Source organism: Geotrypetes seraphini, chromosome 6, assembly GCF_902459505.1.
Source record: "Geotrypetes seraphini chromosome 6, aGeoSer1.1, whole genome shotgun sequence".
Taxonomy (NCBI): domain Eukaryota; kingdom Metazoa; phylum Chordata; class Amphibia; order Gymnophiona; family Dermophiidae; genus Geotrypetes; species Geotrypetes seraphini.
Window position 1 is genome coordinate 46,767,670 of NC_047089.1, and position 17,741 is coordinate 46,785,410.

The following is a 17,741-nucleotide window of genomic DNA, read 5'->3' on the forward strand; positions in this document are numbered from 1 at the left end:
GAGTATCTGCAAGAAGAATATGGCCTGTCCCCTATGGATGCGCTTTCTTGCAATTAAGGCTCTTTCATGCTTTTTGGGATCTTAGCTTGGAGGAAACTAAGTTGGAACAAGTGCTGCGGAGGAGGGGGGTGGGATGGGGGAATTTCATGTTTATATGGGGCTCTGCTTGCTCGAGAGGATCCTGACAATTGTTATAAGGACCGATGGGAGCTGGAGAAGGGGGGGGGGATCCTGCATGTTAACATTATACAAATTTCTTTTTTCTATTCCACTTGCCGCCTCCTTAATTGAAAATGGCTACAAAATGTATTACCAATGGTATATGACTCCCCAACGCTTGTCTCAGATTTATGATCCTTAAAAGACTCAACAGTGAGGCAAAAAAGGTCTAGGGGTTCCCACAGTGGTAGCGGTGAAGAAAAACAACTCAACTAACAAAATGAATGGCTAACTAGATTTATGATCAGCATGAGAATCTATGTTGGAGGTCCTGTAGAGGTTTGGCGGTCTTTTGAACATATATGGTGGTTGTGTCCTTTGCTAAAGCCCTATTGGAATATGGTGGGTCAATTGATAGTTCACATTACTAAGAAACACTGTCCTATGTTGAAAGAATACTTTCTACTTAATGTTCCCATGCCGGGTTATACCCCTTTGGATAATTGTTTAGCTTTGTTTATTTGCACTGTGGCTCGTCTGGCTTTGGAAAAACACTGGCGATCCACAAAGGTACCTGAGCGGCAATACTTACTCTGCCGTCTAGATTATGTACATCTAATGTGTAAACTGACAGCGTATGACACTAAACTGGGCCAAAATCAGCATTTTTAAAATATCACTTTTAAAGATGGATCAGTGAGCCTTTTTATAAGTAGCTGAAGTTTCAGTTTTAAACCTAGGCAATCCTAAAGTCCCCTTAATTCCAGAGCTAAATCATTCCAGTCATCCTCAAAAAAGAAAAAGGACTTTTTCTCTTACAACCTAAAAAATTTAACATGGGAGATTTCCAGTTCCTTTAACTGGCTCAGGTATAATGCTCAAGGTGGAACACATTTTGAAATCTACCACTCAAATATTAGACCAAATAATACAGCTTAAATCAGATTCATCCTGTAATGGTAATCCATGTAAGGGAATAATATTTGTTTATTTGGTTTTATATCCTGTCTTCCCAGGAGAACTCAGAGAGGATTACAAGTTTACATACATATTAAAGTGTATTTATAAAAGTGATGACAAACATGACATGGCAGGACATTGTCTGACAAAGATGTCAAACATGTCACACTTTCAAATGTATATATTAGATTTTCAATGCTAACAAATTTTTGAGTGAGAACAAAATAGTTGCTATGACTTATGAATCATCCCTCATTTATATTGCAGATAGAGACTCTGAAGCACTCCCTACAGCAAGCGTCAAGCATTAGATAATTTGCCTCTTTCCACTACTACATGCGAATGCGATCTAAAAAAATAGATACCGAAGTGTTTGCTCTCTCCCTTCCCAATCCAGGTATAATTTAGGATGATTTACTGAATCAAAAGTGACACCCCTTGTTGCAGGAGCCACCTCATATTAGCAACAAGACAAAAAGCATCTCTGTGCTGAAACCTGGGAAAAGCACTGATTGTGCTAGATCCAGCAGCTTATGATCCTCCAAATACTGGGAAACTGATGAGACCCAGTACTCAGTCTTGGCCACAACTGGTAATCTAGATACTGGTCTGTAGTTAGACATCCAGCTTTCGGGTCTTGCTTACTAGAGATCAGATGGCACTAGTTAGTTTCCAATTTGTTCTCATCTATGGGAAGTCTGGTTGGCATAGTTTAACAAGAATATAGTGGACTAGTGTTTAAGCCCGTTACATTAACGGGTGCTAGAGTAGACGACTTGGTTTTTTTTTTCCTTTCTCTCTCTATGCTTGGATGCTGTCTGTCTGTGTCTCTCCCTTGCCCCCTGCCTGCCTGTATTTCTCTGTTGCACCATGCCTGCCTATCTCTCTGTGGCCCCCTTCTGTTCCCCGCCTTGATTGCTGTCTGCCCCAACACACCCCTCCCCCCAAAGCAGCCCCCTTTCACTCTCCCCCTGTCGTGCCATGTCTGCCTGCTCCTTGGCCCCCATCTGTTCCCCCCCATGATTGGTGTGTGGCCCCAGCACACCCTTCCCCCCAAAGCAGCCCCGTTTCCCAATGCCCCTGCCCCCTCTTGTGCCATGCCTGCCTGCTCCGTGGCCCCCTTCTGTTTCCCCCCCTATGATGGCTGTCTGGCCCAGCAAACCCCTCCCCCCAAAGCAGCCCCCTTTCCCTCTCCCCTTGTTGAGCCATGCCTGCCTGCTCCATGGTCCCTTGCCCATGATTGCTGTGTGCCCCCAGCACACCCCTCCCCCCAAAGCAGCCCCTTTCCATCTCCCCCTGCTTGCCATGCCTGCCTGCTCCCTGTGCATCAGCATTTCCCTCCCCCTCCCCTGTTCCTTCGTAGAAGCATGCAGATAAAATGGTTCCCTTAGTTCTTGGCTGGATTTTTTTTTTTAAGTTTAAAAATGCCGACGCAGCTCCTCTCACGATCCCGCCTGCATCGGAAGCCTTCTCCGACACAGGCCGGGATCGTGAGAGGAGCCACGGCGGCAGCTTTAAACTTAAAAAAAAAATCCAGCAAAGAACTAAGGGAGCCGTTTTCAAAGCCGCCGCCGCGGCTCCTCTTATGAGCTGCACTTATATTATGTCGGAAGATGAGAGAGGAGCTGCGGCGGCGGTGGATTTCAAATTAAAATAACTTAGGCCAGGGAGTTTAAGGGACAGGATTGTACAGCTTGTGCAGCTTAGAGGGACTGAAGGGGACGGAGAAAAAGAAAAGAAAGGTGGCGCGAGCTGGAGCAAGTCCGTCCGGGGCCCGCGTCTGCCCTCCGCTGACAGCCGGCTCCCTCAAAGTCCTCCTCCTGCCGGCAGGGACCACCGGGGCCTGGGTGCGGTGGGGAAGGGGGGTCTTGCCTGGCTGGGGCCGGCCGAATCCCGGGCCTGCTCTCCTAAGTCCCGGCCCCTCACTACGCTAGCTGCCATAGAAGAACTGGCGCTTAGGTGTGGCTGTGAGTTCGTCAGCTACAGTGCTGGAGTGCTGGTGAGGCTCTTGAGAGGACCGTTGTAGGTGCCCATGTACTCTCCTGCCTGCCACTGGCCTACGGAACACGCAGGCAGGAGTGCGCATGCACGCTTAGCATTTTATTATATAAGATAGTAAGGCAAAGTATTTTATCTTGTTTGGAACACAGATTTGTATTTCTCTGCCATCTCTTGGTTGAAACTTTGCTGATGCTCAATGATGATTATCCTCCGTTGACTGAATCTGGATGAAATAAATTCTAGATATTTCACCGGCGAACTGAGAGCATGCAGCAAGTTAAGATGAGTAGCACAGTTACAAGGCAGCTCTGAATTTTGGGTAAAATTTATTTAGTGTTCACTATTGAATTATGTGATTGAGTTTCATATAAAATTCTGGTTGGAGTGGTCTCGCAGATCTGCAGTAATGCTATGTGCCCTCATTCAAAATACCTAGACCTGGCTTTTGCTTACCAGGTTGGGGATGCTGTAGGAAGAGTGGGATGTTTAGCTATCTCTTATCTACTAATAACATCCAGAGTATATGTACCACAGGGTTCTGTGATTTGGAGCTGGAACAAGGAGCTTTGCTAAATGATTGACTAGGTTGCAGCCAGGTTTTCAAAATGTGTGTTGGGGAGAGGGAACCTCTGAGTGAGTAGTTCTGAATAAAAATTGGTGATAACTTGATACAGGTCATTTCCAGTGGAGCAGAAGGAAATGTGCTGGCCCTAAAACATCTTGCTAGTATCCTTGCTAAGATCTGTCCCCCAGTATGATTATTCTTTACTTTCTTACCTAGTTCTTTGAAGTCTATTGTGATTTCATATTTTTATATACTTTTTTCTGTTTCTTAAATCAATTTTATGTCCGTATGTTGCTTCAACAAATACGATTTCTAGTTCAATAGGTGTGTCATTTGGACAAGTAGGTAATTTCCCTGCAGAAGGAATCCACTCCAGATTTTTTCTGTGTCCTTCAGGGGGCTCTGATGCCCTTACAGTTAGTTCCCAAGCAGGCAAGTGCCCTTTCGAAAACCTAGGTGAAGTAGGGATACGACTCCCCAACTAACAAGACTGTACAGCTCTGAAATATAACAAACAAATGAACATCAAGAATTAAATAGATCAATAAGCATGCTAATCTAAGCCATAATGGAGCTCAAGCAGTATCCCAAAGTATGCCAGTAATTATTCTTCATGCCCATACAGTCCAACTGGCATCCAACTTAAAAGCAATTGGAGACCCATTCTGGATTTTATGTCAATGCAGCGCTCAAAGGTCTGTGCTTTTGTATGGAGACAGTTTGATCTGTCATAGTGGCAGTTGCACTGAGTTCCTAGCCTGTTTGGATCTGACACAGACCTATTTGCATATTCCCATATTTCCAGCCCACAGAAAGTTCCTGAAGCTTCATGTTCTGGAAAACCATTACCAGTTCTCGGCCCTTACATTTGTGCTGACAATAGCACCTCACATGTTCTCCAAGGTGATGGTGGTGGTGGCTGCTCAAGATGGGCTTACAGGTTCATCCATACCTGGATGACTGGTTGATCAGAGCTCCATGGTTCACCAAAGGAGAGCAAGCTGTGGCTAATATGGTCCGAGTTCTGCAGAACCTGGGTTGGATAGTAAATTATCAAATGAGCCATCTGACTCCATTGCAGTTCCTGGAATACCTGGATGTCTTGTTCACCACAGCAGCCAGCTGTGTCTTTATCTTCCAGAGGCACACAGACAGAAGCTTTGTGCTCTGATAACGAACTTGCTAGCCAAGCTGGCTGTGTCCATATGGCACTAGTTCCAAGTGGTTGGCTCCATGGCGACCATAATAGACGTAGTTCCCTGGGTGAAAGCTCACATGTGTCCTCTCCAAAATGCATTATTGCACTGGTTCCCTCAGTCGGATCCCCTGCAAATACGGACCCCAGAAACCTGGGCCAGTATCACCTGGTAGCTCCGTCCTCAGTCGTTAGCCAGTGGCATACCCCTCTACATAGCTTCCTGGGTAATCATGACAATAAATGCCAGACTGTTCGGCTGGGGGGCACACTGCAACTGTCATCCAGGCTGGCCTTGACAAGGGACTCTGGTGTTTCTTAAGAGTACGAGTAGAAGGACTCTTGTTTTAGGGCTTGAGACTAAAGAACTGTGCTGGCATCTTATCCAGATTCCTAAAGGTGCACTGTGTATCAGACCCCCGGTAAAACCTCCATTCTCTTCTGATCTTAATATAGTTTTGCAGGGGCTCCGCCAGGCTTCATACGAGCCACTGAAAGAAGTGTCCTTGATGGATCTGATGCTAAATGGTGGCCATTACTTCAGTGAGAAGGCTCTGAGTTACAGGCCCTTTCTTGTAGAGAACCTTTCCTCAAATTTACTGAAGCTGGAGTCTCTGCGCACCATTTTTGCTGAAGGTTGTTTTGGCGTTCCATGTCAAGTCAGGAAGTCAGATTACCGGTGTTCCAGTTCACAGGTTCCTAGAAAAAGGACCAGATTCTGAAGAAGTTGGACGTTAAAAAGTACTTCTCTGATATTTTGAGGTCACTAACAAGTTCAGGCTATCTGACCATCTTTTTGTGCTTACAAATCTAGCTAGATATAGTGCACCGGCTTCTAAGGCCACAATTTCCAAATGGATCCATAGGGCCATTTTGTCAGCATATATTGTATGTGGGAAACAGCCCCGTTCTTCTGATATTTGTACAGCAATGACTAGGTCCACTCTACATACATTTTCCAAGTTTTAGAGAGTGGATGTAGCGGCAAGGGAGGGACTCTGCCTTTGGGTCCTCAGTGTTACGAGCCAGTGCAGTGGTCCCACCCTAGATTTCTAGTACTTCTTCTGTACATCCAGAATGATACACCTAGTGCACTAGAAAAAGAGATTTAGGATATCTTTTCTAGTAGATAGGTGTGCCATTCAGAATGTTAGTATCCAAACTTGACAGTTGGATGCCAGTCGGACTATTGATGGTATGAAGATTAGTCTATTACTTGGATACTTTGGCGTATTATTTGAGCTCAATGTTTCTGTTTGGCATGATTGTTTTGCTGTTTTGCTTGTTCAATGTTTAACATGTTTGTTATATTTCAGAGCAATACAGACTTGTACTTTGGAGAGTTTCCCCATACCTCTCCTTCACATGTATTTCTAGAAGGGTCTATCACCTGCTTTGTAACAAACTGAAGGGAGCAGCAGAGTCCTCTGGTGAAGTGGGAGGGATTCAAAAACCGGAGTAGATTCTTTCTGCATGGCTTGTGAGTACTGGGATATTACCCATCTGTCCAGAATGATGCACCTATCTACTAGAAACGATATTAGCAAGGTAAGAGCTTAATCCCTAGTTTTGTGGTCAAAATATGCAGTATTTCCTGAAGTGGCTAAAATCACATAATTGTGGAGAATTTTTTTCAGGTGAAAACTAAAGCACTAGCAGTGGAAGTGAGAGGGTTTTTTTGTTTTTAATTCCAAGTGCCTGATCAAATTTTCAAGATGTTTAGTTATGTTTACGTTCAACACATCTCGAGTGATTACTTATTGATGTAGAAGTTGCATAGCTTAAATTTAATTCTCTATCAGCTTTGAGTTCAGGTGACAGTTTATTAGAAATCAGCTATACAGTATTTATAAGCAGGTTATTTTTGCCTTTGACTTCCATTTTTCTCCCTATTAATGTGGACTGTCTTCTTTTTGTACCTAAGGAAAATAAAATATATAAAGTCTTGGTTTCATTTTCTGTTAATATATTTCAGCATGATGTTTGTGTGTTAAATTTTGTGGTGGTTTACAAATGATGGATAGTAAAAACACAAAACAATGAAATAACACAATGGAAATACAAGAATATCTAATTACATAGGTTACAGTATCTCAAATTAAAAGAATAAAAAATTACAATGGCTCTCTTTTACTAAGCTATGATAGAGGTGTCTACCGCACCCAGAGCCCTAAATGCGCCAACACTGCTCTGATGCTCATAGGAATTCTCACTTGGAGTGCTGATCTCCCATGGCTTCCAGTATCACCTCTATGCTTACTACTCCCAGATCTACCTCCTTTGTGCCAAATATCTCTACTGCAACCCAGACCAGAGGCTCAGCCTGTCTGTCTGACATTGCCATCTGGATGTCTTACCACCATCTAAAACTGAATATGGCTAGAACAGAGCTGCTCATCTTCCTGCCTAAACCCACCTCTCTGCTTCCCTCATTCTCCATAGCTGTGGACAACCCTCATCCTATTTTGTCTGCTCGTAATCTCGGGGTCATCTTTGACATATCGCTAAAGCTTGCTGCTTCTTCCTTTATATTATTACCAAAATCCAACCCTCTCTGAGTACACTACCACAACATGTATCCATGCTGTCATCACCTTATGCTTAGACTACTGCAACTTGCTACTCTCAGGCCTTCTGTTTAGCTAACTTGCTCCCCTCTAATCTGTGCAGAATTTGGCTGCACTACTTGTATTCCGGGAGAGCCTCTATATGCATTACCCCTCTCCTAAAGTCACTTCATTGGCTTCCCATCTGTTTCTGAATGAAGTGCAAACTCCTCTTATCTACAAATGCACGCACTGAAACTATCTTAAGTTATCTCCCTCTCTGATCCCCCCTTGTTAGCTCAGCTGGTCCCTCCTATCTGTGCCCTTTTCTTCAACGCCAGACTCCGTCCCTTCTGCCTTGCTGCACCATATGCTTTGAACAAGTTGCCTGAATCCCTACAGCAGGTTCCGTCTCGGGTAGTGTTCAAGGCCCAGTTAAAAGCTCACCTCTCTGAGAATGCTTTTGACTCCTAACTCCTCTCATCTTGGGTTCTGCATCCACAACCCTATATGTCATATCTGTCCAAGTTAGATGGTAAGCTCTTCCGAGCAGGGACCATCTATAAATGTTAAAATGTACAGTTCTGCTTACACCTTTCAGTGCTATATAAGTGATTAGTAGTAGCAGCAGCAGCATTGGAGCATTGATAACTCTAGGCTGTGGTAGAAACATCTACCACAAATTAGTAAAAGAGGACCAATATAATTACCAACCAGAAGAAGGACAAGGGGAGGCATATAACAGCTGTCAATTTCAAACACATCATTTCAGTACACACCTTTGGCCCTTCTCCATCTGGTTTATAGCCTCTTAAAGGTGTGGCTTTGAAACCTGCCTCTCGTATATTGAGGCATTATCACTTTTTTTCTGATGGCCAATCCTCTTTGGATGTCAAATTTATAGATTGTAAGAATTTTCAAACCATAAGCAAAGGTTTAGAGGAGGATAAAGAATGAACTGGCTCAGTAAAGTTATTTGGATTAGGACTGTTAAGTGTACTATGCCTTCCAAAATACAAATAAAATGGTAGGGATTATTAGAAAATTATAAGAACATAGAAATTGCCATACTGTGTCACATCAAATTTCCAAGCCCAGTATCTCAGTTTCCAACAGAGGCTAGGACCTGGCAGTAATGGAAAACTGAAGGTAGTGTGTGCGCACATATGTGCTTAGGGGCACTTTTCCTAAAGCTTAGCCTGTTCTAATAGACATTAGTGTTGACTAAATGCTGTGCATCTTTACATAACTTTATTTTTATATACCGCCATACCACAAGCAGTTCTAAGCGGTTTATAAGGGAAGAGACTATACAGACAGCAACTTTACAGAGAACTTTTGAAATTACATTGGCATGCTAAGTTTAGTCAGGTTTATCTGGAAGTGTTTTGGAAGTACATCAGGTTGAAGTGGAGTCAGAGAAATTTGTCAAAGAGGTAAGTTTTTATTGACTTCCTAAACGTTTGCTACAAAAGTGCATTTGAGATGAAGTTGGTTAAACATTTGCTCCATTTGCCTGCTTGGAATGATAGTGTTCTATCGAGGTATCTCTTGTAAATGCAGCCCTTTAGGGATGGAAAAGCGAACAAGTAGGTACTGCGTGTATTAGTTGTGCCTGGGAATTCGAATTGGTGAGACAGATAGGATGGGGATGAACCTGTCATGGTTTTGAAGCAAAGGCAAGCAAACTTAAAAATGACCCTTTCTTCCACAGCCAGCCAGTGTAGTTTTTTGTAATATGGGCTTACATGGTCTGATTAATTGAGGCCATAAATGAGATGGACTGCAGCATTTTGGATGACTCAGTCATTTGATGGTTTATTTGAAAGATACCAAGTATATAATATTGCAGTAGTCTAAGGTACTTAAGATCAGGGATTGAACCAGCAGTCGAAAGGAAAAGAAATCGAAGTATTGTTTAATGGTGCGAAGTTTCCATAGAGTGAGAAAGCATTTTTTGACTTGAGCATTAGTGTGATCTTCAAACGTCAGGCTTCAGTCCAGGGTGACGCCAAGGATTTTGGTTGTGGGATTAATTAGTTAATCTGATCCATTTAATCTCAAGGAGGTGTTCACGATCTTGTTATTGGGACTTGCCAAGATGATCTTGTTTTTTTCGGGATTCAGTTTTAGTTTTGAGTGCATACTCCAATGTTCTACCTTGGTAAGGACGGATGAGATGAATTGTTCTGTCTCTTGGGTCATTGAGGTTATGGGAATAATAATTGTTTATATCATGTACGATTTCAGTTTTAAATTGGATAGCATATTTCCCAGTGACGCCATGTAGATATTGAAAAGTGAGGGGGAGAGTGGGGAGCCCTGTGGTACTCCACAGGGATTGAACCAAGCTTGAGAGTAGGTTCCTTCGCTGTAGACCTGATATGTACGTTTTTTTAGGAAACCCGTGAACTAATTTAGTACCTGTCCGGAAATGCCGATGGAATCAAGGCACCAAAGCAGGAGGTCATGATCAACAAGGTCAAAGGCACTGCTCAGGTCGAACTGCAGTACCAGTGCACTTTTTTCCCGGGAAAACAAATGGAAAAGATAGTCAGTCATGGAGGCCAAAACTGTTTCAGTGCTGTAATTTGTTCAGAAGCCAGATTGAGACTCGTGTAGAATGTTAAACTTATCTAAATATTCCGTGAGGTCGATGTTAATCAGACCTTTCATTAGTTTAAGAAAGAATGGTATGTTGGCCGTCAAGGAAACGGACTCCTTTGGGTTTTTGATAATAGGAGTCACGAGGATATGACCAAGTTCCTCCGAGAATTTACCGGTACGCATGCATGATGAAATCTAGTTAAAAGTTCAGCCTTGAAGGAGATAGGAGCTGTTTTCATAATAGTCAGTGGGCAGTTGTCCAATAGGCAATTGGATTTTACATATTTTGAGTAAAGCTTGAGGAAGTGGCTCCAGTCTGGGTTTTCAAAGTAATTGCAGATCATATCAACAGCTCTATCTTCTTTGTCTAAGGCAGGAAACATGATGGGTAAATCTATGCTTGAACCTGCAAGAGACGATCTCAATTTGTGGATTTTTGTAGCGAAAAAGTCAGCTAAGATCGCCGCAGGGAAGAGTCTGTGTTGGAGCACTTGTGGAATTTAATATCAAACAAAGAATTGACTATTTTGAAGAGTTCATGACGTGAGTGGGAGAATTTATTTTTTGGGAGTAATGTTTGCTACGCTTTTCTTTGATCATTATTTTGTATTCTCTAACCTTTAGTCGCCAAGTAAGTCTATCCTCATCTTTCCCTGTTTTGCACCATATTCTTTCCAATTTGCGTAATTCTCGCTTTAAGACCATTAAGTCGGTATCATACCAGTTGCCTGATAAAACGTCTTTTTTATGTTTTTCAGGGGGGCTATGTCATTTAAGACCTGATCACTAAAGTTTTTACATCCTAAAATGGAGTTAGGGTCAAAAGCTGGGTTGGAGATTAAGCTATAGTGTGTCCAAAATTCTACCGGGTTCAGCTGTCCTCTTTTGCAAATAGTTTTCTCTTTGAAGTTGTTCCTTGGTTTTGTTTTAAGTTGTCTTTTAATCCAGCATAGTTCAAAGTTGCTTAAGAGATGTATTGGACCAGGTTTCACCTTTGAGACTTATACTGGGGGTCGTTGGGGCATTAGAAAGGAATGTGATCAGATCGAAGTGGTGACCTTTCTGATGGGTTTTAGTCGGGGATGGTTTGATGTAAGGAAGGAAAGTAGGTCAGTTACATTGGAATTGTCTGCCTGTTCGAGGTGTAAATTAACATCCCCGGAGCTTTAGTAAAGGAGCCCTTAGAAAGTTGAACACTTGAGTGTAAATGGAAGCAAAATACAAACATAAATGTTATTGCGCATACATTACAGTGGACCCTCGGAGGGATTTAGGTAGGGAGAAAACAAGTCCATAAGACTTCTGAATTTGAGAAACAACAGCTTCCTTCACATCCCAAATTTCAAAAGAGCCAAAAGCTTTTAAGAATCACTCTTTGATACCTCCCCCATCCCCGCAAGTCGTTATAGCAGAAAACATTTTTAGAATACTGTTTCTCCTGCATAGCATCATACCAGCTTGTTATGGGCATGCAGTTTTGGAACATAATGTGCAGTACTGCTAACAGTCAAGGAGAAGGCTGTAAAACTCAATGGGCTAGAAGCCAAAGGGGAAGGAGTATGAAAAATACACAATCCATGTTACCTATGGTATTTTCAGTATGGCATCAAGAGCTTATGCAGTAACTATTGGTGCCTGCAGATTCACCTAGCTGAGGACTTCATACTTGAAATTTGATGTTCAGGCCAAACTTGCTGATGTGACATGCTGTGGGGGTGGAGAGACTTGGAGATAAGGTGCAGGAAGCTGCTACACTTGAGCAGCATAGTGACACTTCTAGGTTTCAGAGTAGTGGGCACAGGAGATACTTGTAGGTATGAGCACTCCATTTGACCACTGTTCCCAAACCATACAGGGACCTTGCTTTGCATCAGCAAGGCGAGTGACCAGAAATTCCAGACTGCTCAGCAGCCAAAACCTGGGATTGTGTTTTGACTGCCTGAGAATATAGCCTCAGTCCCTGTAGCTGTTATGGATGACCTTCCACTAAGAAAGGGGGCTGAAATGTTTTGCAACGGATGGCTCTGTATACTCTCAGACCACTTGCATTCTCAAAATAGTCTTAATTGGATATGGTTTACAATTACTGGACTCTACTAAGAGTCAAGCTGTCTGTATCATGATCTGAGGAAGAAGGGGTTACTTTTGAAAGCTAATAAACTACATTAAGTTCAATTTTAAAAAAGGTATTTTTTCCCTTTTTGTTTTATTTTCTACATATTACTATTTTTATAGGCAATCCCTGCCCCATAATAAACTTTGTAAAGGAAGGACTTTCTGGGGATGACCTGTGGGGTGAATTTGACAGTGTACTGTTAGAATCCCCTGCTGACAGATCTGGACACTTGCTGGAAGAACAGAAAGATAAATCTCAGTCATATCTCTGGATGCCAGGTCTTGGAGATTCAGATTATAAAGGGGAATATCGAGAGTGATACGATAACTGTTCCTTCGATGTGGGCTCATGTTTTAATGGGGGAATGACATGCATTGATGAACACGTGTATCTGTATCATGTGTTGATGGCCACTGGTGTATATGCACCGATGGGACAGCAGTGATATGCCTCCTGCATTGATGCCCATGGTGTGTGCTGATGTGTTCACAGGAAAACTCCCAGTAATGTATACACTGAAAAAACTCACAATATATGGTTGAAAAAGTGTATGCTCAGAGACCTGAAGACCAGTTGGGGGAGCACCTCTACGTGTTAGGTCTCACCATCCAAACATTGCATACTTACTTTTAGAATCTTTTTAAAGGAGTTCTCGTTCATAAAGATATAACGTCGTTTAGAACTAACACTAACCGAAGTCTTCCCCAATGTCAGCGCTGACGTCAGAGGGATGGCTTAAGCAAAGCCGTCCCTCCGAATTCAGTGCTGACATCGGAGAAGACTTCCGGTCGGCTATGTGTGCTGCGGCAGGGCAGGCAGGAAATAGAAGACGAGCCTCGCGGCTCGAGCTCCATTTGGCTGAGAAAGTTGCTAAGGTAATTTGCTTGCAGATGAGGACTGGGAGACAAACGCAGAACACAAAAGGGGGGGGGGAGAGAGTGCGTTTTTTGATATAAGGCATGAACTTGGGAGAGAGGAAGAGAGGGGAATTTTTGGTCATAGGGAGGGAGGGAGTGAGGTACAGATGAGAGGGAAGAGAAAAATGAGGGAGAAATATTGTGGAAAGGGAACTGGGACAGATTGAAATGGATGCAAGAGGGAGGAATGTTGGACATAGTTGTGAAGGGAATGGAGGGAGAGATGTGGCATGGTGCTGGAGAGGGGTGATGGAGAAATGTTGGGCATGGGACTGGTGGGCAGGGGTGAAAGATGAGAAAGGGATAAATGCTGGACCATGGTAGGAGGAAGGTTGAGTAAAAGATATACCAAAAAAGAGTGAAGCTCCTCACTTTAGAACAGCTGAAAATAAAGGGGCAGTATGCTCAAAATAAAAGTTTAGTGAAAAATAAAAGGAAAGGATAAGAAGAAAATAAAAATTTTTGATGGGAAGGCGATGCTTGCAGGGAGGTGGGTGGTGGTGGAAGGGGGTGTTGCAGTGGGTTTGGGCTGGAGGGATAGGGCATCCCTCCTGCCACAATGCTTGGGGGGGGGGAGGGTTGCGGCAGGTTCAGGCAGGAGGAACTGGGCATCCCTGCTGCCGGCAAACTTTCAGAGGGTATGCAGTAGTTCGGGCAGGAGGAATTGGGCATTCCTCTTGCTGTGATGCTTACAGGGGGGGGGGGGGTCATGGCAGGTTCTGGCAGGAGGGACTGGGCATCCCTCCTGCCACGATTGAGGGGGGGGAGGATAGTTCCATAATTTTCTAATCGCGCTTTTGACAGATGCCGGTTAGAGAATCATGGTGTTAGGCGAAGGAATGATCTTGTTTTGGATGTTTGGGGCTTGGGCAAATTTTTTGGGGGAATAGGGCCTAATGGTAGATGGCAATTAAACGTCTGAACATACAGGTAGGCCATTCTACAAAAAAAACCAAACACACATTTTAGATGTTTTTTTTCAAGAATGGACATTTCCCTGCTGCCTACTTTGGGCATCTAGCACCTTAGGCCAAAAAGGAACTTAGACCTTTTTTTATTATTATGCCCCTCTATTTATATAGTGCTTCTCAGGATCACATATCTGACAGACAATCTGAGTCAACTTGTGATTGTATGCTTCTTGGTTTGTGGTTCTTAAATCTGTAGAACCAAAATACAATTACTTAAGGAAATATCAATCAGATTCTAGAAATACAAAATTACTTCCTGTTGAATTTTGTAACAAGCATAGCCGTGCCTCAGAGACCGAGTCATCCAGCAAAATATTGATTATCCCAGGACAAGCAGGAATGATATTCTCACATGGTGGTGACGTCATCTACGGAGCCCCGATGCGGAAGCATTTTCAAGCAAACTTGATTGAAGATTTAAGTTTGCTTTGCTGCTCCACGCATGCGTGCCTTCCTGCTCCACTAGGGGGCGCATCCCCTCGTGGTCTCCAGTTCAAAATTTTCCGCTGAGCCTAGAAGTCGTGTTTTTTCAGACCCGAGGTTGCAGGTTGTCACCGAGGGAGTCCGGGTCGTGATCACCAATTCGACATCGATCGGTACCTCGAACCCCTACATTGTCTCCGAGGGGCTCCTCGAGACGTCGGAGATCTACGACACCGGAACACTTTCACAGTACTTCCCCGGCCTCGGAGCGTGGATTGGAGCAGGAACCTCGATACTCGAGGGAAGCCTCCCCATCCTTCTCCACCCGACGGAGGTCTCGTTCACCGACCCCGCACGGGGCCTCGGGAACATCTCGCCCATCCTTCACTCACTTTGTCCAGGACATGGGCCACGCTTTGGACTTAGACCTCCAGTCCGACTCCAGATACTCTAAGGAATACCTAGCGGAGCTGGATATGCCATCACTGCCCAGAGAGTCCCTCCGCTTACCGCCTAACCCGGTACTCCGACAGGCCTTCTTCAGGAACCTGGAGACCCCCTACATGGTCACAGCCGTACCCTCCAAAATGGAGGCCAAGTTCCGCACAGTACCCTACCCGGGATTCGAACAACCACAGCTCTCCCACCAGTCGCTGCTAGTAGAATCCTCCTTGAAAAAGGCCCTCCCATCCCGGGTCTCAGCCGCGGTCCCCCCAGGCCGAGAAGGCCGAACCCTAGACAAGTTCGGCAGGAGACTATATCAGAATGCCATGATGGCCTCTAGGGTGCAAAGCTACACTTTCACCTTCACATCCTACCTCAAATACCTCATTGGACTATTGAGAGCCTTTGAGACTGACCTACCGGCCTCCCGCCAAGGAGCGTTTGGCATGCTTTTAGAGTCCCTCTCCAACCTGCGCCTCCATCAATTCCACGCGGCCTACGATGGCTTCGAACTCTCCTCCAGAGAGGCAGCCTTTGCTATCGCCATGCGCCGACTAGCTTGGCTGCGCCTGGTCAACATGGACCCCAACTTACAGGACCGGTTGGCTAACCTACCCTGCGTGGGAAAAGAACTGTTCGATGACACGATCGAGGCGGCCACAAAACGCCTCTCCGAACACGAACGCTCGTTTGCCTCCCTTGTCCGGCAAAAACCTAAACCGCCCTCGCCCAGGCCGTTCAGGGCCCCTCCACGCCGCTACCCACAAAAATCCACCCCTCCCTTTTCGCGGCCTCCACCCAGGCGTCCGCAAGCCCACCACCGGGCCATGCCCAAGTCCCAACTGCCTGCAACTTCCAAACCATCCCCGTCCTTTTGACGGGATTCGCGGAAGGGGGCGGGCCCCCTCCGCCATAGTCCCAGGCCTCCTTCCCATCGGGGGTCGCCTCAAAGCCTTTTACCCTCGCTGGGAACAAGTCACGTCGGACGCATGGGTCCTTGGCGTGATCTCATCAGGATAATCTCTCAACTTTCGGGCCATTCCTCCAGACAACCCACCAAGGAATTGCCCTCCCAACCGGACGCAGCTACCCCTACTCCTCTCCGAGGCTCGAGACCTGCTTCGCCTCAGGGCAGTGGAGGAGGTTCCCCCCGACCAACGAGGGAAGGGCTTCTACTCCCGTTACTTCCTGGTACCGAAAAAAACAGGAGACCTATGCCCAATACTAGACTTGAGACGCCTCAACAAATTTCTAGTACGGGAAAAATTTCAGATGCTTTCCCTACCGACCCTCTACCCCCTGATCGACAAGGGCGACTGGCTCTGCTCCATCGATCTGAAGGAGGCGTACACACATGTCCCAGTACACCCCGCTCACCGCAAGTTCTTGCGTTTTCAGGTAGGGGACTGGCACCTATAATACCGAGTCCTCCCCTTCGGCCTAGCATCATCACCTCGGGTCTTCACCAAGTGCCTCGTGGTGGTCGCAGCAACCTTATGCTCCCAGGGCCTCCAGGTATTCCCCTACCTGGACGACTGGCTGATCAAAGCCCCGTCCAGGGAAGGGGTTATCTCAGCGACCCAACAGACTATTACCTACCTACAAAATCTGGGGTTCGAAATAAACTTCCCAAAATCCCAACTACGCCCCTCGCAGTCCCTACAGTTCATCGGGGCCACGCTGGATACGGTTCGCCTCCGTTCCTTCCTCCCCCCTCCGCGCCTAGAGGCGTTAGTAAGTCTGAGTCGAAGGATCTCTCTGCTGACCTCGGTATCAGCTCGACAGATGATGACTCTTCTAGGCCACATGGCCTCCACCGTCCATGTCACACCCTTTGCCCGCCTCCATCTGAGAATCCCTCAATGGACCCTGGCCTCTCAATGGCGTCAAGACCGGGACCCGATCGACCGTCCCGTGACAGTGACTCCTTCCTTGCAAAGATCGCTCCACTGGTGGGCCGACTCTTCAAATCTTTCCAAAGGTTTACTCTTCCTCGCCCCTCATCACAGCAAGGTACTCACCACGGACTCGTCAGAGTATGCTTGGGGAGCCTATCTGAACGGCCTACGCATGCAGGGGATGTGGTCAGCGGAAGACCGCCGCTGTCACATCAACATGCTAGAGCTCCGGGCCATCTATCTCGCAGCTGTAGCCTTTCAACATCTGCTCCACGACTGGGTGGTCCTCATCCGAACCGACAACCAGGTAGCAATGTACTATGTAAACAAACAAGGAGGAACAGGGTCTTGGTCCCTCTGTCGGGAAGCCCTGCGCCTCTGGAAATGGGCAATCTCCAACAACACCTTCCTTCGAGCGGTGTACATACAAGGAGAACAAAACTGTCTGGCGGACAGACTCAGCCGCCTCCTCCAGCCACACGAGTGGTCACTGCACTCTCAAACCCTACGACAGGTGTTCAAACAGTGGGGGAAACCTCAAATAGATCTGTTCGCATCCCCCCCCACAATCACAAACTGCCTCTCTTCTGCTCCCGGATGTATTCCCCGGACCGGCTCGAGGCCGACGCCTTCCTCCTCGACTGGGAGGGAAGGTTCCTGTACGCGTTCCCGCCATTTCCTCTGATCCTGCGGACGCTTGTCCACCTGAAAACAGTACAAGCCACCCTGATCCTGATTGCTCCTCGCTGGCCACGCCAGCCTTGGTTTTCCCTTCTACTTCAACTCAGTGTCAGAGATCCTCTGCCTCGGTTTCCCTCTCTACTATCACAGGGTCAGGGTTCGCTGTTACATCCCAATCTTCAATCTCTTCATCTGAATGCTTGGTTTCTTTCCCCGTGTCTCAATCAGTCAAGGAGATATTGGAGGCCTCTAGAAAGA